The sequence below is a fragment of the Schistosoma haematobium genome, chromosome 4 (genome assembly GCF_000699445.3).
Source record: "Schistosoma haematobium chromosome 4, whole genome shotgun sequence".
NCBI lineage: Eukaryota > Metazoa > Platyhelminthes > Trematoda > Strigeidida > Schistosomatidae > Schistosoma > Schistosoma haematobium.
Genome location: NC_067199.1, coordinates 30,909,273 through 30,933,093, shown reverse-complemented (window position 1 = coordinate 30,933,093; position 23,821 = coordinate 30,909,273). Strand labels below are relative to the sequence as shown.

Genomic DNA, 23,821 nt, shown 5'->3' with positions numbered 1-23,821 from the left:
CATGAGAAAATCTATGGTGAATAAACAGTAAACTATTAGTTTAATTAAACATTCATACAGTAATTTCTTTCCATCAAAAAGTGATTGCTTTTTTTTTCTACATTTGAAGTTCACTTGAGGAAAAAAAACTAATAGCTGGATAATAAATAATAAATTAGAAAGTAAGATGAATCTAATAGTGAAAATATTATTATTCTTATTAATGTTATCAATATAATCATGAAAAAGATGAATCATAACTACCAACAGCCTTTTGTCTTGGTTGGAACTCATCAACTCAATATATCTGTCTCTGTCCTAATCCTCACAGTACCCAATAGCTCACATTTCAAATGCCCATCACGTTATCCACTAAGCTACTAAGTTCAGATAGTCATTTATTTATAAATTGGACACAAATTTTCAAATTTATGTGTAAATGTCATTTCATAGTTAGTATTGTTGACTGAAGTTGTGTTCCACCGCTGGTCACAGTTCATCTCTTCTATAAATAAATAAATAAATATGTCTTAAGAATCCGCTAGGGATGCAAATACGACAGCTAAAAAGATTAAAATTCGGTCATGAATATCATCAACGCGATAACATAAACATTTACAAACTAAATTATCACTTCGCAATTCCTATCACTCTATACATTGGTTGGTAAAATAGGTAATATAATACAGAAGGACGCAAACTTTTCTTTCAGTCAGCTATGAACTGTAAAACAAAAGTTTACATGTTTTTGAACGAATTATATTTAAAAAATTCAGGCTCGTTTACAATAGAAATTTTATTATTTATTTCTATTTAAAAATTAGTTCTCCTAGTGTTGAATCCACTTCTTTCTTCATAAATTAATAACCATTTTTTAGGAAGGATGAATGTAAAACGCTAAAGAACAGAGATGAATATGTTGGTTTTGAATAGACCTAATGTGTTAAATATCCCCTGAAGCTGATGAATACAATATGACTAATAAAGGTTTTCATTATAACGTAGCAATTAATTAATGTTTCGATTGACAGAAGAGTCTAATGTTACAACCAACGATAGAACCAAAACGAACAAGTAACCAATAACAGGTTTAAGGTCAACAAGAACCAATCAACATCGATTTGTACAAGACAAGCTGTGAACCACATGCAGAGGAATTCGAACAATTCACTTTTACCTGAAGTTTGTGCTGATGATGTCGTTCAGAAGAACGATGAAAGCTGCACGACCTCATCATCCAGCTCAGAGAACAAAACTCCATCAGAAAGTCTAACGGTCTCTACAGTAATGACACTAGAATACTGTAAGATTTACGAACAATTTAGATTCAACCATTTCTTTCAACTCAATAAACTATTTGCTTTCTTTATATTATTGTATCCAATTAAACTCTCACTTGCCTAATCTCACGATACATTTCTCTTTAATTTGTTTATTTTGTACGTATTCTTCAAGTGACTTCTTTCATTTATGTAATATCCAAAGAACTCATAGAGATTATAAGTTATTCATGGAATATGCTAAATCTCAGCCACATGTCAATACGGAGACGACTAATGACTCTTTTATTTCTTAAACATAATGTTAATATGATATTGTGTAAGCTAAACGATTCGAACTCGTCATATTTATATAACATTCACATTTCTTTTCTCTTATTAAAAATAAATTCCCTAGAACTGGAATTTAGTTAGTACTTCTAAATAATATCAACGTAATATACTGATATGTTGTTACTTTTTAAAACTGAAACAAGGTATTTCCCATTACACGAAAACAAAGTTTTGTTATATACAGATTATGAACACTATATTACAAACTGAATGTGATTATATACTTAGACCGCTGGATACTGGCCCTGTCATCTGAAGGTTTAGCTCTTGGTTCCAATCTTGAAGGTCCTGAGTTCAATTTCCTATCGGATATTTGGTGAGCAAAGCTGAAGTGTCCCTTAGTAAAATTAAATAATTATTTACACCAACTGTCTAACATATGTCAGTTCTTGTCTCGCTTAAAACTTATTACAAAAAAATCAAAATAACTTTTCTCGAATTACCAAGGTCTAGTATTACAGTGCAATAAAAGAGAGAAGTATGCCGCACTCATTAAACTGATTCAATAAGTAGTGAACAACGTCGGAAGTCTCGTTTACACAAATTATCAGAGAAGATTTCACTTCAGTAAAAAATTTTAAAAATCTGGTCGATTTGGGAATGGATATTTTTTGATTGATATACACTTGAAAATTAAATTTCTGGAAGATCATAAATATTGATAAGACTAAAAGAAAGTTTTAGTAATATAGTGATGTTGCTGGAGTATTAGTTTATCTGAAATATTTGTCTGACAAGTGTTTATTTCAATTTTAATTTACCTATAGGATTGAACCAAAATATAATTTTGTCAGAATGAGGGTCTGTGAAGATTATAGTAGTTTAATGAGTGAATTTAAGCTAGGCTACCATGGAAAACCTAGAGTCACTTGACAACCGTTTCGTCCTAATATGGATCTCCTCAACAGTGCTCATCCATTATCCCGCAGTAGATAATTTTAGTATCTAAGTAATAAAATAAAGTTTGATGAGTAATATGGTGAGTTGATAACAGACTCCAATAATATTCCTGAGTAAAATGCATACGATGAGATTTTACAGTCAAAGCACTTAGTTCACTAATTCAATCAACATTACGTGATTTTATCCTCCACCATTAAACCTAGGATGTGAAGTAATAACAACTAATGGGAATCAAAGATTGTTATTGGAACAGTTATAGCAGTATTTCAAAGAATCATATTATTCTAAACTAATAATCGGATATTCAAACAAACGTTTATGGAATCAGCAAACAAATTTATTTAGCTTATCTAAAAACTCCCAACTATCTATTTGAAACATTACATAATACGGAAGCATAAGTATTGACAAATATCTTAAAATTCGAGCTTCACGTAAATAAAAAAAAGGGTTCTGTATCCGTTTTCAGCTGTATCATAGAAATTCTCTCTATTATTACTTTAATCCACTTTATCTATTACTATTCTTTTAGTCAAGAGCATATAAACAAAATATTCTTTCTAAACTCTGAAAAAAAGTTAGTTTAATTAAATTTACTATTTTTTTTATAAAAAAAAAGGAACAAATTAATTTTTCTATTATATTTTCTAATCACTCTAAGCGACTATTCAAACTATCCAATAATCATTGTTTTAAATTATTTAAAAATATTCCATATATTGTCTTATAAATAATTAGATTTATATTAGGAATACAATTTGAAATACAAAACCCTAAAGGCAAAGTACAAAGACCAGAATATAATGTTAAGTAAAAATATTAGATAATCTAAACTAATTTCTTAAAATTATATTGAACCGTAGATAGTTCAATCATGTATGTTGTATAAAGAAGAATTTCAGTCATTAGGGATTTACAACAAGAATCAAATGATTTTACTATCAAACAAATAGATTTTTTTGTAGATATCATTACCAAGGTTTGATTTGATAATTTTGAATACATTGAGCATTGTCACTTCTGAAGAAGTGACTTACACTAAGCCACGAAACGTCAGAAAATCTAATTTTTCTACTCATTGGGATATTACAAATATACTATTTATTTATAAAAATAGATCCTTTCTTCATTTAATTCTATCATTATATCAGTATTGAAATCAGATAACGTATTATGTTTAATTACTTCACTAATCTAAATATATTCTATCATTTCAACTGAATGAAAATGTATGAATTTAAAACTATGCAATGATACAAAATCAATTGACTGGTTTTATCATGAACTATTTTTAACGTTTATTATCAAGAAGAAGAAGAAGAAGAAGAAAAAGAAAGAGAAAGGAACATCATAGTCAAATAAAACACACTCAATGTTCATGATTAGACTTACAAAATCAATTGATCAGTAGATTTTATTTATTAAAAAAAAAAAGTAACAAGAACAATTGTCCATCAGTTAGTTTGAGACAATTTACCCAGAAGATTCATTAACTTTTGTTACAGATGAATAGATTTATTTTATTCATCATGACCAAAATTAAAGTTGATTATGTATATATATATATATGTCTAAAAAGTGATTACTAATTTATTGATAAGGGAAAAACGAATAAGGTTTCTATTGTACATTTCTTTCTGTAAATTCATTTTATGTTTAATTGAGTTTGGAAGTGAATTAAATAGAAATTAAATTGAACACTATTCAAATGAATAGTCGATTAAGTCGATAAATGAAATTTTTTATAAGGAGTTTAATTGTTGCGTAAGTAACAAGAAGTTAATTATTTTATAGGAAATATGTTTTATCGTTATTTTTGGTTGAGAATTATCCGTTTTAACACATTTAAAACGATTATATTAACGATAATCTTGTGCAAAATTCATGAAGGCTATGCTGAAAGTGAAGTTATAAATTCGTTTATTTTGATACTTTGAACTCATTATCTCAAGAAGATTGAATATAGAATACATTAGACCATATTTGTAATCTTTCGAACGGCGATTTTTATTCAGATCATCAAAAAAATGTTATCGAAAATAATAATGGTTCATTACTTCCATGTACTGTAACTATCAAGTTAATTGATAAAGATTTCTAATTTATCCATTATTTTATTTCCCAAAATGCAATTTTAAACATAAGTTTATCATGGGGTTGTGAAGAAAGTTAAACTTTATTAAAATCATGAACAGATTCAAGTTGGAACACTGCCGTGGTGTCTTACTACTATGAAACGGCCATCCGATGCTTCATGGCTTTTACTGATGGTCTTACTTAGATCAGTTCACGATTTCAATGAAATTTATTAATCTCCATAATCTCATAGGGAAGTTTCTCATGCGCTCACTACTGACTAGGTTCGAAAGGAAACTTCCGAAGTTCTAGTGTGAAGCTGTGATGAATGGAGTTCAATCGCGTCAAGTGTAAGCCAATCACAAATTAAAGTCAATAGATAAATACAAAATGTCATGGGTTGATTTAGGTTAAACATTGACACTGTTGGATGCTACGTCATTGATTTGCAGTTTAAGCGTTAACGCACAAGACTGAAGATGTCAGGTTCAATTCCGAAGTGCAGGGTCATAAAAAAGAAGTCTCAAATTAGATAGGAACGCCTGTCAATTACTTTCAGGTTTTCGATGATGGTCCAACTTAGATTAGTGCATGATTTCAATGAAATTCAGACCTATGGATTATGATGATGAAGGTCAAATACGACTTACTCGTGTGAATTAATCATGATACAATTCTTTAGACAGCTCAAGGCAATCTGAATAAATTGATAGACGATCATTTTCGGATTAAAAATATCTGGTATTTTACATGCTATATACACTCGTTCTACTTCATATTTATGTTGAGTGATATTAAAGGAAAGCTGCTCGTTGTCTATATATATATAAGTTTTAAACTTCACTTGGTTAGAAAGATCAGCAAAATAACATAGGTTATTTGAATTTCAAAGAAACAGCCATATTTTTCTACTGCTTTAAACGATGTAACATTCAAATGATCCAATCAGCCTTTAAGACGACCAAGGCACTAAGCTTTTATTGTAGTAAACGAGAACAGAAGTGAAGACAACCAAATATATCTGAATACAAAGTTACAGAATCACTTAGTAAAATCTGAGAACCATACAATAGATACTTCATTTGCAAAATGTCCATCAATCGTCTCAAACTTCATTACTTTTTCGTTTCCACAGCAGTCATCCACTGTTATCATTCTCTTTTCTTCGATCTTCTTAACCTACTTCCAGACATTTCACTTTCGATTGATGATACATACTACTTATATCTGTTGACACCAGTTGCACACACCATATTATAATTAAAATCACACAAAAAATTTACATAAGTTGATATTGACAGCGTTATTTGGTTTAATTTCATCAAAAAAAGTGATCTTTTATTGACATTCAGGAGAACAAATGAGTTTTGATAATAATCAGTCGTATATTCAACTATCAATCCTTTATATCCAGTGTACAAGATGTGTATTTCAAATAGTTGGATGAAATATTTCGAGAGATTAAACTCTCAACAAATCAGACGAATAGATATTTAATTAACAATAAGTTTTTAGCTGAACTCCTATTACAATATTTGAAATGGAAATCTGCTTCTTTATTAGGCATGTAAAAGGAATATAATGTATTTTTTTTAAGTTTATGAATAAATAATCATTAAGCATTTCAGTTAGTCATTAGAGTATGTTTTACAATCTCTGTACTTTCCTATCTAGTATTTACTTATCGTTGTTAACATATTATTTGTTGTATGCTTTACTACCCCTAATAGATTTCATTTCTTTTGGACAGCACTTAAGTAGAAGACAATACACCCTTTTTGGTTACTATGGTTCTATTTGTGATTGTATTTCTACATAATTCAAAACTCACTTATCTCCCTATTTTTAAATCCTTGATATTATTGTTATTATTACATACAATACTAATACTTACACTCTTGTTATTACTACTAGTATTACTAACTCTACTACAACTGATGGCATCTTCAACTATTGTTAATATTATACGTGTGTATGTAGGCACAAATTAAACAAAACTAAAGAAAAAAACATTAGTATTCCAGTAGAAATAAAAGTTTTCATCAACTTATATGATTTTCTTAGTTATTTTGACAGTTGACTTATTTCATTACTTTAATTGTTCAACATTATAGTGAATATATTTCGCGCCTGACAGCTTTTAAAATTCATTATTAAGAGATTTAAAGAAACATACATAACAAATATGGCTTAATCATTTAGGTTCATTTTAAAGAAATTTAAAATATTTTTTTCCGTTTCAGTCTTGTGTAATTTACCCATTGTAAATAATTTATCAGTTGTCTATCTGTTTTTATGTCCAAAATTGAGTATAATATGCTTTTTTTCATTGAAAGGTAAACTATAAGATTGTAGTTAAATACTAAATTTTATTAATCATACTGTGGTGTGTCCTACTTATATTGATATAAGTAGTATATGATGTTAGTCGTGAACAGAAGGTCTGGCAACAGAGAGACAAGAGGATCGAACGGTAAAGAATAGGAACAGAATGCAGTTTGTATGAAACTGCAAGAACAATGAAGTCTGAGTCATTTTGAGACAATTGGTGGACATTTTGCAAATTAAGCATTTACTTTATGATTGTTAGGTTTTATTATTGTCCTCACCCGTGTTCTGTTCACTACAATACTGTAATAAACAAAAGTAGCTATCGAAACTATCTTTTTGGACAAAGTTATGTGTGATGGCTGTGGTATCATTAATGAAATCATTAAAAACCTCTAGAAAGTTAAGTTTACTGGATTTAAAACCCAATCGACTGATATTATAGAATCCCCATTCAATTTTGACTTCAATATAGTTTACAAGTAGTTTGTTAAAAATGTAGAAATATCTACCCGCTATAGTAACAGAAAAACATTTCAAAAAGAAATAACTGTAATTATGGTTTATAACGTTGTATAATAAAACTGAATGTTAGAAATTCTGTTTTTTAATGAAGAATTTATCGGCTCGTTACTTCTAGGTTCAACTGAAAAGTTTTGTTCTGTTATAAGTAAAACACCGTTAAGTTTTCGTTGTTCAGTCCATCACAACAAATTTTTGTATGTAGTCTCTGTCCGTGACAAAGAGTGATGATAGTTATTGTCTTACAGGAAGTATTAGTTCAAATACGTTTAATACACTTAGTTCCCTTTACCATTTTAAAAAGAGCAAGAACAAAGATTCTAGCAGAATAGCATGAATTCATTTTATTTCGTAGGTTCTCGTCAGCTGCTTACAACCTGAAGTTTACTGAAGCCATTGCCATCAGGCGTCATAAACCTGACCTATGTATTCAAAAGGAGATGGTGGTTAATCTTTCCTTGCCCTGGTGACAAATATCCCTTCACTGCACGTTAAATTTTTTTTCTTGTTTTCTTTTGTATTTATTACATCATTTATTTTATTTTTTCAGCTATCTTTCAGATTAATAATCTTTCAACTGAACTCTACTTACTATATTCCTATCAATGTTTATTCATTATGTAATCAATTGTTTCTAACCCACTTTTGAACTGTTGTCACAATTAATCTTGTAGAATATTCTTTCACATTAGGTATATATTTACAATATTCAGTAAGCAATTTAAACCGACTACGTAATTATGACTTTTGAATATCACAGGTCGTAAGCAGCTGACGAGAACCTACGAAATAAAATGAATTCATGCTATTCTGCTAAAATCTTTGTTCTTGCTCTTTTCAAGATACGTTTTGAAAATAAGCATTAATTAGCGCGTAAAATGAGACAAGGTATTCTTAATGATACGCAATACCTGATGTGTAGTCACTTTAACTAGTGGATAATCAGCAATTTTTTCGTGATCACTGCTATTCAATAAAAAATCATGACATTAATTTAGTCACCATACTTACTTTGGTGTTCTTGTCCAGTGAATCTATATCCATCGATTTCAATAGATCTTTTCTGCGTTCATACCAGTTTAAGTGATAAATTTTTTCGATAAAACGACTTAAATATTGGTAGAAATAAACAACAAAACGTTTAAAGGGTATGAATGCTGAATATATCCTATTTTGACCGATGCCGAAACGTACCATTTAACAGCTACATCCACTTCAATTTGTTTTTACTGAAACAACATACATCTTGATATTATCTTCATCATCTTAGGTATCATATTTCATTAGCAATAATATACATATTGTTGTGTATTATCAAGTTAATCAAAAAATAGAATTTATATGTGGTTATTCTGACTCTGTATCTCAGTGTTACTTTCTATGACTCCAATTATTTCACAGTGAATAAATTATTACTGTTTAAGAAAATATGCATCTAGTGAATATACGAAATCATTTTTTCACTAAACAAAGCTGTTAACTTAATGTATATGATAAACATAACGCCCTAGATTCAAAGAGTATGCTTCCTTTTATCGATTAAATTTTGGTAAATTCTCAAGTGTGTTTGTTTTTAAATATTTATTCTTTGACATCCCTTCTTATTCTTTTTTTCTTGTTTAAGTATAAACTCAAGTTCTTGTATTTATAATAAGAAAAAAAACTCATGTTTACAAAGGCAAATGAGGTATATTTACAGTCTTGTCTAAGTGAAATACAAATACTAGATTGAAAGTCAATGCAAATAGACTATTACTTTTTCAAATGTATATAATCAAAGATACTAAAGTATTTATGAGCGGCTAAAAAGAACTATTCTACTAAATGTACTTAGTATACCATATTTAAAGATTATCGATAAGTGAATAAATTGGTATGATTAAAATTTGATAAAATGTAACTTGTGGAAATGCATTTTTATTTTTATTATAATCTTAGGAAATATACTGAGAAAGGAAAACCAATAACAGAATATTTTAAAATCCAGTCTGATTATAATAATTTGATTTGTTCATTAAGATAAATACAAGTTTAATATTCTAACTAATGTATAAAGAGGTTTCACTTATGATTTGACCTGGACAGTTAAATAGATCTAACTATCAGTTTAGGGGTTGGGGAGATTGTTAAGGTTTTGATTGAAATCATGAGTCAATTGAAGCTAGACCACCATGGAAAACGTGGATGCGCTGGACGGCCGTTTCGTCCTAATATGGGACTCCTGAACAGTGCGCATCCACGATCCCGCACCTCGCGAGATTCGAACCCAGAACCTACCAGTCCCACGCCAGGCGCTTAACCCACTAGACCACTGAGCCGGCACCCAATGGTGTTAATCTCTAACCTCAACCAATCCACGAAGTTGCGCGACCACCTTCCATTGTACTGAGGTAGATACCTGTTTCTACCCGACACAGATTAGCTCCACTGATCACGGCTTCTTACCAGAACTCCGAGAATTTTCTCACGAAGCTAGTCACTAGTAAGCACATGGTAATTATCAGTTTAGGGGTTGTGGAGATTGTTAAGTTTTTGACTGAAATCATGAGTCAATTGAAGCTAGACCACCATCTAATTAAAAAGTTTGTGAGTGTACCTGGATAATATTTAGGATATATAGTTGGAACACATTGCCGTTATGTGACGTAACATGTGGCGTATAAAAATAACACCAAGATATTGTTTTCAATAGACATTAGAAATAAAGAGATAATCTCCAATCAACAAATGATGTAAACTTTTGGGAATAGGAAAGTATTTGAACGTTAATATATATATATATATATATATATATATACCAAGCAAAAGGACGTAAGATGAAAATGAGGTGATATGTTACTGGAAATCATGTTACGTGATATCTTTTACTGGTAGATAAAAAGAGTGAACAATTTTTTTTTCTCATGAAACATCTAATAAGCCTTGAAAATGTATATAATTATGTCTAATAAAATAATAGTATGAAAATAAGCGACATGTAAAACTGCTGATCGAACAAACTGAGTTAAAGAGATCTGATAACAACAGTAATAAAAACCTTTTTTCCATTCAGTGAAACGAATGAATGATTTTTTGACGCTATATATTTTATTCAGCTAACAATATTTGATCTTATATGAAGAACTGCACCTTTTCAATAAACTCGTACTTACTAACTAATCCTACAAAATGTAGTCTTATTTCATAGGTTAGGCGTTCGCGCAACCGATAGGTCCTGGGTTTAAAACTTGCGAGGTGGGATTCTGAATGCCCACTGCTGAGGAGTTCCATAATAGGACGAAACGGCTATCCAATGTTTCCAGGTTTTCCAAGGTGGTTTAGCTTCACTTAACTAATGGTCCCAACCATTAAAATTACTATAATGTCCACAAAAAACTTCTGATGTTAACTAATAAGTGTGTGATCTATTTACTGATGACTGATATAGAGAAATTGTCATATCTTGTATACTGTGATCATCGGAGATTGGGTTTTTTTGTAGCTTTGCACTCCTAACTAACGAAGACTAAACAGGGAAATTAAAAAATGTACAAGAAGTTTATATTCTTATTTTACTATTTTATATTGCATAAAAAATTCAAATTCATTGTATCTCGTCTTAAGACAATAATCCTAATTTCTTACAGTTGACCAAGATCATAATAAAGATTAGTTAATAGAATATTCACTTATATTTTAACGTATTTATTTTGCACAAATTCCTAATCTTTAATCCGCTTATATTATTTAGGATATACTCAATTCATAACCGGTATAATAACGTACAGACGACAAATAACTCTTTTCTGGTTGTAATCAGAAGGAGATGTGATATCTATATCGGCCTCCATAACAAACTTTGATATAGCCAGAACAACTAGAAATGTAAAGTTATTAAGACAGTAAGGATTTTAATCATGTCCACCATCGTTAAAGGGATTGAAACTAAATGTTTTCAGCTTCTCATTTAAAAGTTTGGCATGATATTCATCAGACAAATGAACTAAGAACTTTCACAACTGAATAAGGTTACAAGTGATTTCTGCAACGAGAAACTGTTTAATAATATTCATATATTGACTTTGTTTATTGCATTAATATGCCATTTACTATTTACGATATAATTCGTAAATTATTATACTTATACATCATAACAATTGCTTATGTTAATGATTTATTTGCTCCAAACTTTTTCAAATTTATCTTATTACAAATTGTTCCATTCAAATGAAAGGAAAGTGTTTCAACTATATTAGTCAAATATTTCTTGCTATAACAGTAGATTGTCTATCAAATTTTAATTCGGCATTAGAATAAATTAGCGCCATCAATTATTGGGATATAGGAAAAAATTATTATAACAAAAATATGTAGATGAAACTATTTTATAGTGAAAGAAAGAACATACTTAGAAAATTGCTAATTATTATGTAGGTTTATTAAAACGGAACCGGAAACGAATTTACAAACACAGCAATAACTTGTATAGAAATTCCCTTATGGAAACATATATACGGTTACAGTAGATGAAATAGAAATCTAATCAATCCATAAACAATTCGAAGCATAGGTAAAATTTAGGATTTCGGATTTGACCAACTATGATGTATTAAGGATTTACTTTCAAGACAAGAATGTTTAAAGCTTATGTTTTACTCTATAGACAGGGATAGTGTATGTTGTTAATGTCTTGTTAAATTGTACAATGGAAGTCTAAGTTTCAAAGTTCCAAAAATTAGGAAGTATTACGTTCGATAACCGACAAAATTTAAATTAATTATATAGGTTATTAGTCTTTAAATATAAATCTATTCATTTGGTAATATCAATTCTTCATAGTTTTATATCAGAAATTAAGATAAATTCTAAATGGAACATCATTTAAACTATATCTTATGACTGATTTTCCCAAAAAACAAAAGCTCACAAACATTTATTGATGCAAATCCTTTTATACTCCAATATTGTAACAAAGATGTTGAAGTACCATGGTGGATAGAAATATTTTTTAATCTAATATTATAGTCTGTGTTTTGTTGACTAAATGATCATGTGCCCTGTTTATTTGGGTTCTATGCATCTGAAATTATATTACGCTAAATCAATTATGCGAAATGAAACTGAATGAGTTTATGTTTACGAAAACAACGCACTTATGCTATATATATATATATATATATATATATATATATATATATATATATATATAATTTGCTATACTGTCTGAATTCAGTAAGTTGTTTAATTACAATATGAAGTTTAGTATCACACTGTCTATATAAATGTTTAGTCATCTTCATGAAAGACCGTTTTGGGACGATCATCTACGGTGCTGATAAACTGGAATAATTTTTGTCATTGAGTAGGTCATTCGACATTATCATTTATGCATACAACAAAAGTTAATGTATTTATATTTTGAATAACATTCAAAAATAAATTATTCAGTACTTTCATCATTAGATTAATAAAGAAGTAACAGCTACTTTATAAATTTTCCTTGATAATTACCGATAAAATTATATGAGGCCTTGCTTGAAGGGTTTATTCATCATTTTAATCAGAATGATGGAAATCTATGTGTATTTTATCGTCAACCCGTGTAACCATAATACATTCCTTTAACTCCTGTTTTCTCATTTCAACTAATTATATATGTTAGAATAGATTATCCTCTTTTAATATATAATTAATTCATCTTCAAAGCCATTATCAAATCTTGACTATAAGTAAACATTAAATTTTGTTGAATTAATGATCCCTAAATTCATTCTTTAAAGTGATTCTTTTTGGTAAACTGAACAAAATAAATTTCTATATCCGAAAAGCTTTTAGTGATTTCTCAATGTGAAATAATAAGAGTAAAATAATTTCAAACAAAGTTTTTTCTTAAAAGTGAAGTAGAAAATAATGAATGTGTTCCACCTACCAAACATGATTATACTGCTCTCATCTAACATGCCTACTGTATACATATGACAAGTATTCGAGTTCAATAATTATCAACTTAGGCTCAGTAATAATATGATGAACAGGACAAATATAAACAAAGTAGTCTAGGTTCACTAAACATGTAATTCTAAACATTATTTCAAATAATTTGGACATAGTCATACACTTGCCTATACCTTGCAAAGTAACAGTTGCACACAAATTAATAATTAAAATATTAAAATAATCTGATTTTAACTATAAAGATTATCAAGAACACTATATTGGTTAATCATTGGATTTAATCAATTAATGATTAAACAAACATCACCGAGGAGAGAATCTATATAATATACAAGACCTGGGATCGTAATCCAAACAGCCATTAAATATCAAAAACACTTCAGATGTACAAATATTGACTTTAGAAAGAAACTTCCGCGGATATGATATTTAAATGAAAAAAACAATCAGTAAACAAATCGATACATACTCAGTTTACCAACCAGTCAGTTACTTTTCAAATAAATAAATCAACCATCGGTAATGTAAAGTTCTTTTTTAACAAAGTAAACTATTTAGGTCTGATTTATTTATTTTAGGGGATCCTCTTATTAGAGATGTGAAACAAAATATCGATGTGACGAACATATATTTAATCCATAATTTAATGGTAATCAACGCCAGTAACTAACCACATAAAAATTCACTCCACGTATATGATAAATCTCTTAAACTCTGAAATCAAAATCTCATACCTAAATATCAAAGATTAAAGTAATAATAATTGTTAGCCAATTTTTTTTCTTATCTACAACGTTTTGCTAATATTGACCCAGGTAATAATTATCTGAAACATATTGTGGTTTATATTTGTATCTGTAAAAAAAATATCGAAATAAGTCTTAACGACTGTTTATTCCGCGAGAATTATTTTAAAAAATGGTATTCGTTTACTAAAGATGAGTAATTTAAAACTTAGTACTTGATAAAAACCCGTTTTCTAATTCTCTGCATTATAATAAAGTATAAGACATAATTGTAAGTTGAAAATAAATCATTTTATCGCTGGTTATTAATAAAATAGTAAGACGACTTATTGTCTACTTATTGTCTATAAAGCTAATGAATTTCATATAGATCAGTACTTCTCGCTTGTTTTCTAAAACTAATTATCTTTTCATTGAAGTCAGTTCGTGCTTAGTAGAATGAAGAATAACCAATAATTTACAACAGATACAAAGTATTTTTTGAGATTATGAACCGACTAGTATGAGACCACCATTGAAAATCTGGAAGCACTGGTTGGCGATTTCGTCATGGTGCTGGATTGTTCAGCACTGTGTAACCATAGTTCCATGTGCAATACTCGAAACCAGGACCTTCGGTCTTGCGCAAACGTTTAAACTCTTGAGAACTGAGCAGGCATCCAACGGTGTTAATGCATAACTTCAACCAATTCACGATGTCACGTGACTATCTTTCATTGTCTTCGGTGGGTTACTGCCCCATACCCAACACGGCTGAACTCCAGTGGTCACTGTATCTCACTAGAGCCTTGAGAAACCCCCTTCTTGGTTTCCAATATTGTGTAGAAGATCGTGGATCCACGAACCTGTAGAGTCCCATACTAGGAGTAAATCACACTAAAATAATTCCTAGCTCATGTTGGTGGTCTAAAATTGGTCGATTTATCATCTCAACAATGTTCATAACCCAATATTGTTAGATACAAAGTATTTATGATTTTCTCATGTGATATGTCAATATGGATTTGTGTAAAAATGAAAAATGCAAAAACAACATTTTCATTCCTAACTGTGAATAAATAATGCAAAAGGAAGTACGTGGTCCTATTATTTCACTGATTATCAACTGAAAGGCTTCTATTTATAACTAATACAGGTTCGATTTTCCTCCCTTCACTGATAAGTTCGCCCTCTCACAGTTGATAGAAATTATTTCACGGAAGTAACTGTCATTTATCTTTCCCATCTGCTGTCGTTTAGCTCGTATAAAATGGAATAAAGTGACTGTGCTTGCTTAGAAACGACAATGACTCCACTGACTTCAAAATCCCTGTTGTAATTTCGAGGAAGATTTTATCCAGATGATAGGAAGACCCAACCTTTGGTCTTCTTAAACAGTTTTGAGAATGTGTGTTAAATAGCCGGACAGCCTCATAGGAATTTTAAGAGTGGACATTTTTATAAAAGACCTGTAAAACATAGGTATATCTTCTGATGAGATTTTGCCTTCCAAAAACTCGTTTATTGCTCTTTCGACTAGCAAGAAATCTAAATAAGGATTTCTTTCTGACAAACTTCAGCAATCTGAAATCAAAAGATTGCTGACTTATTGCAGTTATAATTTAAAATTTTATATACTTTGCTTGTTTCTTATATAATAGTTTTCCAACTGTACTGTGTTTGTTCTTCTGGTTAAGATATCTAGAAATAAAATTCCATTCGCTGATTCCTCTATTGTAAACTTGAGAACATTAAAGATGTTATCGATAGGCACATTTAAGTTTAGATACAGGTAAATTTATTTGACAAATCTCGAGTCAAAAGAAACTTGTTTCCTGGATTACATTGCTAGCTACTACCAACAATAGCTTGATCAACTTTGGAATGCGGATTACATAGTAGTATTCATTAGACTTTCCATTTTGACAAGAAAAACGATTGTTCATTTTCAAAAGATAACAACATAGAAATTTAAAACCTTTAAAATAAAAAATAAAAAATGTATCCGTTTTATGATTCTTATCTATTGAATTCATGTTTAGAAATTGATCTTGGAATAGAGGTGCCTAGGATGACTTTGTCTAGACTAATTCAAGTATATCACATTTTTTAACTCTTGGATATTCAAGTATAGATAGAGAAACAACTAGAGTAAGCAATTTATGTCAATACCTTGTGTACATTATTTCTAAAGAATAAATTGTGTACTTTGTTTAAAATTATTTGTTCTGTGGATATAGGTTTATTGGTATTGTCTCAATTTCGGCTTGATGAAATTAAAAGAATTATAGGATTTTTCAATCAGGTAATATTAAGTAAACATATGATCTTCAGCTTCTGTAGCTGTCTTTCAGAGTTTCATTTCAAGTAAGAATAATTTTAATTTATTGAATATTTTGACTATGACTACCATCTTTATCATAAACCAACCTTATATTACAAACTATCGACATTGTTATTACTTAGAAAAAGCTATTATCTTCCATTGAATAATATGATAAGAAGCTGCATTTAATCCAAAAAATGTGAAAAAAAATTTTTATGGAGAAACCTTATACAAGAGAACTTTTAACTCATAAAAATTAAATTTATAAAAATTCCTTCTGATACTAATCAGCATCTGCTCATTAGTGACTGACTTCAAGAAGTATATCCTGGAGTTCTAGTGAGAACTAGTGACTAGTGAAGTTCAACCGGGTCTGTTGTGAGATAGTAACTCCCTGATGACAATGGTGAATATGTCGCTCAATTTCGTGGATTAGTTAGAGTTATATATTAACATGTGCACTGCTAAGGAGTCTCATGCTGGGACAAAACGGCCGCCCATTTCTTTCAGGTTTTTCATAGTGATCTAGTTTCAGCTGACTCATGATCTCAACTATTGAAAAAATTATTTACTTTGATTATTTCCAACAAAACGAACTCAATTAGCATAGTAAAATAGATCCAGACAGTTAATATTTTTTTAAAAATAATTGAGAATTATTACGTTGCTTATTTATAAAATTTTATCATAAAGAGAAATGACCATTTTTGTAGAATAAGAAATTCTATTAAACAGTTTAATAAAAATACAAAAAAAATTTAAAAAATGTATTAGATAACAAGCCATGTAACAAAAAAATTTTTTTTCTATTATCATCTTAAGTTGCATTATTAATCCGCAAAAAAAATTGTTTCCCCTATTCAAATATATAATGATAGTAGATGCACAATATACGAAATAAGAGGTGTTGTGAAATAAAGACTTTAATCAATTTCATTCATTAAAATTTATAGACAATATATGTTTATGATTATTATATTTTATAAGAAAATATAAAATAAAAAAATAAAGAAACCAATGGAGTTCAACTGGGTCTGTTGTGATATAGAAACTTACTGAAGGTAATGGTGGATGTGTCGCTCAATTTCATGGAATAGTTGAAGCTAGATATTAACATCATTAGATATCGGCTAAGTGGTTTAGAGGTTAAGCGTTCGCACTCGCGAGGCGGGATCGTGGAGGTGCATTGCTGATGATTCCCGTAATGGGACGAAACAGCTATCCAGTGCTTCCTGGTTTTCCACGGTAGTGTAACTTCAAGTGACTCATGATCACAACTATTGAAAGAAGTATTTACTTAATAGTTGAATTCATGAGTCAATTAAAGCTAGACTATCTTGGGAAACTTGGAAGTACAAAATGGCCGTTTCGTTCTAGTATGGTATTACTCAGCAGTATGCATCCATGATCCCACTTAAGGAATTTGAACTCAATGAGATGAAAAATTAAAGCATTCTTATGTCTTAAATTATACTTTATTGGATTTTGGATGAGATATTATGTATCCAGTTAATTATATTTGAAATAATGACAATCTGACAATATTAATAGCTAAAATGTTTACTAATTTGAAACTTATTTAAAAAAATAATTAGGGTTAAACAAATCTGTAATATTTTGTATTTGTGTAGTTAAAGAAACTATCAATTAAAGTATAAATAATTAACTATTGAAAGTATACGACACAATAGTTCATTGAATTAATAATCAGTTAGTCAATTAAATGCTTATGACTGTTCCCTCATTTCATTCAGCTCTTTCTAAAAATCTTTTTTAGTATGCAATATATTTTATAAGTGTTAAAAGAGATTGTGAAAAGTGAATGAACTAATGGAACTTCTCTCTTTGTTTTACTAAATTGTTGAAATAAGTATCTTTTGTTGTAGATCGTTAACCTGAAGAGTACTTTAAATTATATTTTGAATTGTTATCTATAATGAATATTAGATATTACGTCATTCATATTACATAGTTGCATATTTATATGCTACCATAAATTCATTAAAGTCATAAGATCTATCCATACAATAAAAAATGAGATGCTTTTGTTCATCCTTACAAAATTATTTTGTTTGTTTGTTCACATTTTAGTGTGCATTAGTTTATTAACAATGAATCAAAAGATTGTAACAGTAAGTTACTCACCCATTAACACTATCTTCCATAAGGTATATAGAAAATAGAATATTAAAACGTGAAACAATACAAAACCATACACTGAATTAGTGAAGTTTAGCTAGCGTAGAAATTCAAGAAGTACTTTTCGTCCTATTTGAGATTTCTCAGTTGAATGTGTATGCATCCCAGTGTTGATATTCACACTGAAGCTTGAACTCAGTGGCTTTCTGTTCAAACAAACATCGGGTTATCTACCAGGCTACAGAGTCCAAATAGTCAACTTTTATCTAACAAGAACGATCTTCATCTTGTTATTAGTATGAATTATCCTAAGGTTTATTTAAAGACTTAGTTTTAAATGCTATTTGTTGGTATATGGTTGATGGTTGATAGAAATTCATTCATGAACATCAGTAACAGAATAATTCAAACCATAATCATAATGGTTTGAAATGTAACACCAGGTAGATATCTCCAAACCAAAACATCAAAAGAAACTTTATATTTTCAGTTTCCTTAAGCAGTCAAATTATAACTCTGACAAAATCATTTAATTAAGCTGTACACTCGTATATATAGTTATATGGAAAATGTATGTCTATAGCTTAAGTGAATGATTTCGTAGAAAAGAAAATTTTCTTCGCTGAATTCTCTTTTTCTTATTCAATGACACTATCGGTTATTTTAATTATAACTTTGACGCCTAATAACATAAAAAATAGACTATCTCTGAATAACACTTTCGTATATCGTTGAGCTCCATATTGCACAACTTGATCATAGCATTTACAAGTTATTACTACACATCAAAGAATAATAAATGTCACTGAATTAAGGAATACATATGAAAACTACATGCGTCATCTTGATGCCTTTGGTTATTGTGTACATTCGTTTAATTGACTGCAGTCTTTCATCAATGTGCATGCTCCATATATATGCGACTGACTACAATAGCATTTATGTACCTATTCACTGTACTAAGTATGTGACCGCAAATACATTACTTTAACAGCCCCCACATTGATTTGTCTTGTTTCAAATTCACGCTACTTACATCTGATCACTTTTAAAATTTATCCTTAAAGGTACATACATAAATTACAATATTCTCACATACATTTCATGTACAACGTTTGATGACATATCGATCCAAATGACAAGTTTACAAAATGATTAAGAAACTGATCTAGTAAAATGTATTAAAGGGGAACAAATCAAATATGAGATTGAATGACTAACACAGTTAGACAGACCTATTATTTATATACTCTGATAAAGTTTGAAGTAAGTACTTTCTTAATTATTTCTTTTTATATCATTCATCCTACATTATATAATCACTAAGATTGAACTTTATTATAATAACTGTTGCAACACCAAACATCAATTAAACCGCTTATACAGAAAAGATCTTAACTAATTAATAAAAATTCTTGTTTTAACAAGAAAAGTTATGTATTTATAAAAATACAAAAAAAAAACTTTTTTCAATAAAATATGAAACAAGTTACTTTTAAAAAAATAAACAGAAAGGAAGCCTTTATTGCTGAGTGCATCTCATATCTACCCTAGGGATCTCTCTATAAACTAGCTAACTTACTACTTGACAGTTTGTTACTACATAACAACTACTCATAATCAATACTGTTATAACAACTACTAATGTAAACATTAAAATCATCATTGTTTTGAATTAGAATTTCAATGGTGGCCTAACATCAATCGGTTCATGATCTCAATCAAAAACTTAACAATCTCCACAACCCCATATACTGATTAGAATTAATAATTTCACTATAGTGAGTACCACTGAAAATTTATCGATCAACTGAAGAATAAAAAAAAACCACTATTGACAATAGCATATTTAAAACGGAAATCATTGTAAACCTAGTAGTAGTTGTTTGTTTGCTGTTGTTTCTTTTATTTTTTTTTTTAAATTTTTGTAAACAGTAAACTTGTATCAAGATTTTTAGATCACTTATGTGTTTGTCATTAAACAACTAAATTTCATTACTCTCTTCTATCTTTTTTCTTCCGTTTTATTTATTTTTTAAAACATATAAAGAGAACATTTAAGAGTATTTGTCACTCATCATTAGTATGTTGAAAAAAAGGGAAAATATTTTTATTTCAGTTTCTTCTAGATCCTTAATTTTTCCAAGTTTCATTATGGTTAGTTTTATGAAGAGTTACATACAACCCTCCAATTGTTAAACATAGGTGAAGTTATTTATTTATTTTTTTTTGATTGAAATATAAAATAAGATAGGAAGTTGGTTATGAATCGTCTTTTATTTTTACCCTTTTTTATATAGTATACGTCAGAACAATTACTCTATTAATATTTTGATAAGCAAGAGTTTGAAGATAGTCCTTTTTATCTGACCTGCTATTTATAGTTATGAGTATCACCAAATTAAGAATGAAAAATCTTAATGAGATTTGGCAAAGATTCATATTATATTGATTAGGTTTGACAGAAATTTTTTATCAGTTTAGGGGTTGTGGCGATTGTTAAGATTTTGATTGAGATCATGAACCGATTGATGTTACACCACCATTGAAAACATGGAAGCATTGGACGGATAATCACCATGTGCTCACTAGTGACTAGCTTCGTGCGAAAATTCTCGGAGTTCTGGTGAGAAGCCGTGACCAGTGGAGCTAATCCGTGTCGGGTAGAAACAGGTGTCCACCTCAGTACGATGGAAAATGGTCGCACAACTTCGCAGACTGTTTGAGGTTAGACATCAACACCATTGGATGCCGGCTCAGTGGTTCAGTAGGTTAAGCATCCGCGCGCGAGACTAAAGGCTCTGGGTTCGAATCCCACGAGTGGGATCGTAGATGCACATTACTGAGGAGTCCCACAATGGAACGAAATGGCCGTCCAGTGCTTCCAGGTTTTTAATGGTGATCTATCATCCATCGGTTCATAATCTTAATTAAGAAATTTTTGTGTCGTTTTCAAAAAACCCTCATTATTAAAATAAGATATAAAATCATATTCAATAAATAAGTGAACTATAGGCTACTTATTAATAAGTCTGACAGTTAAAGAAGAAAACATGGAAACTTAATTATCTAAGACAAAACAATTTACGCACAAAAATATCTTTCCATGATTAATATATTTTCTACATAACTTAAAATTGTACCTACATGATAGAAAATTGAATAGATTTCGATAATCAGTATAAATCTTATAATTCTTTTGTTTTTTTAATATTTGAAAGATGTTGATCAAAGTGTTTCAGTAAATCTTTGGTTATATTTTTCATAAAGGACAATCCATTTGGCTTTATAAAAGTCATTTAAATTAAACTTATAAAGATATCAAATAAAGTATCATTTTCATCAAGACGAACTCATTTTGACAGCCTGAAATTTTATTGGCAAGATAAGATGATATTTAATAAGACCTGGGTTTGAATCTCGTGAGGTGGGCTGCGCACCGCTGAGAATTGCCACAATAAGACGAAATGGTTGTGCAGTGCTTCTAGGTTTTCCATGGTGGTTTAATTTTAATTGATTCATCTCAACTATTGATATAATTTTTTCTTTGTAAAATTAAATGAAATTGTACAAAGCTTCCACGAAATTAAACTAATCATAATTGAATTATTACTAAATTAGAATAAAATGTTATTTATACGAAAGAACTTACCTAGAAAAGTAATTTGTATGAACATACCAATATGCCCAATAGATAAGCCAATCTGCCAATTCGTGAGCATTCCAACAAAATATCCTAAAATTGCACTGATCATTAAAGGGAATACAAATAGCAATTTGCTAAATTTCAAAGGTATTGGATTTTCAAGACGATTAAGGTTGTGTAGTTCACCTGTTTTACAAAAAGTATACAATATTCATGGTTAGGATTGTACTAAACCTATGAAGTTGAATGAAAAATATTGCTTTCTTGCTATAATCCAATACATACAGAATGCTTATATGCCATGAATAGACGGATCAGTTGCAGTCCTAAATAACAAACAAGCAAACAACTCTAAGTAAATTTAAAATTAACCTCATTGCACGAGCAAGTAGCTATCAAGACTCAGTAGCTAAGTAGGTAACGCGATGGCGTTTGAAGCGAACGTTATTGGGTACTAGTTCTGGAGTGATCATCTACTCTGGGATTCAGGTGCCTCCAGCTGACAGGTCCTAAAGAGGACATTTATTGTACTCTATATGAATTTCTGCTTAAATTTGGCACATTTTATATTGCTAGATATGTAGATAAAATCTTGTTAAGAATAAATTCCAACTTTCATCGTGTATGAAACAATGTGTAAAAATAAAAATATTTTTGTATGTAAGTATCATCTGTTTAGCTTGAATCCACTTTAATTAATGGCAAACAAATCAATGATTAATTTATGAGCAAAAAGATATCATTTTGCGCTTCACTTAAATCAACTATTTCGTAAATATTTGAATCGATGCATGTATATATGTACCATATGTCTAATTTGGTGTTCTCAGCTATGGAAAGTTTTGTTACGGTGTATTACGCAATGGTGACAATGTATTATAAACTGCACTTCCGGTAGTTAATAACATGTTTAAATATTTTAAATTGTAATCAATAGTTTTTTGCTCAAAAAGATTGTAAAAAAGTAAAGAAGTAAGTAAAGAATATCTGAAAAAAAACCAAATGATTCTTGTACTGTCTTATTTTTCTGATTATCAGCACAATCATGTAGGACCGACGACATGTAACTCAGTGCTAGACAACAGGTAGATCACTGAATGAAGAACAGTTTACTAAGATTTCTCAGTCATTGCATGAAGTTAACTTGTCATGAATTTACTTTTGTAAGATTATATTTTGAAACCATATTAAGCAGATTTAAAGAATCATAAGATGAAGTGAAATGTAACTGTACTGTGAATGTGGTTCAATAAACATTCAGCTCATTTTTTACTCAATAAACATTTAGAATAAAACAGATGTCACTGTTTACAGATCAGACAATATTTAGGAATAATCTATGCAGGTTATTCTTACATTGATTACTAGATTATTATTATCGTCATATCTCAATGCGATGGTAGGTTATCATTAATTTTTAAGTGTACTGAAACTAGATAAACTTAATTAGAAGAAACAATCTATCAGTGAAATTTTAAATAACCTGTAATAAGAACACGATGAATCACCTATATTATATCGTAACAGATAACGTATTAGCATCATACTTTGCGAATACACTATACAGAATAAGTATAATATTACTGAGAAAGTTATATTGTTGCGAATGTTAGTATACAATGTCAACAAG

General features: G+C 29.5%; 1 protein-coding gene across 1 annotated transcript in view; it reads right to left on the bottom strand.

Annotated features, from left to right (window-relative positions):
* MS3_00007847 (uncharacterized protein) overlaps positions 1 to 23,821 on the bottom strand; it is a gene marked incomplete at its 5' end in the record, with an annotated part of 89,776 nt that overhangs the window by 42,235 nt on the left and 23,720 nt on the right. Inside the window, one exon of the mRNA XM_051216192.1 lies at positions 22,198 to 22,377. The remainder of the gene's footprint in view (positions 1 to 22,197; positions 22,378 to 23,821) is intronic.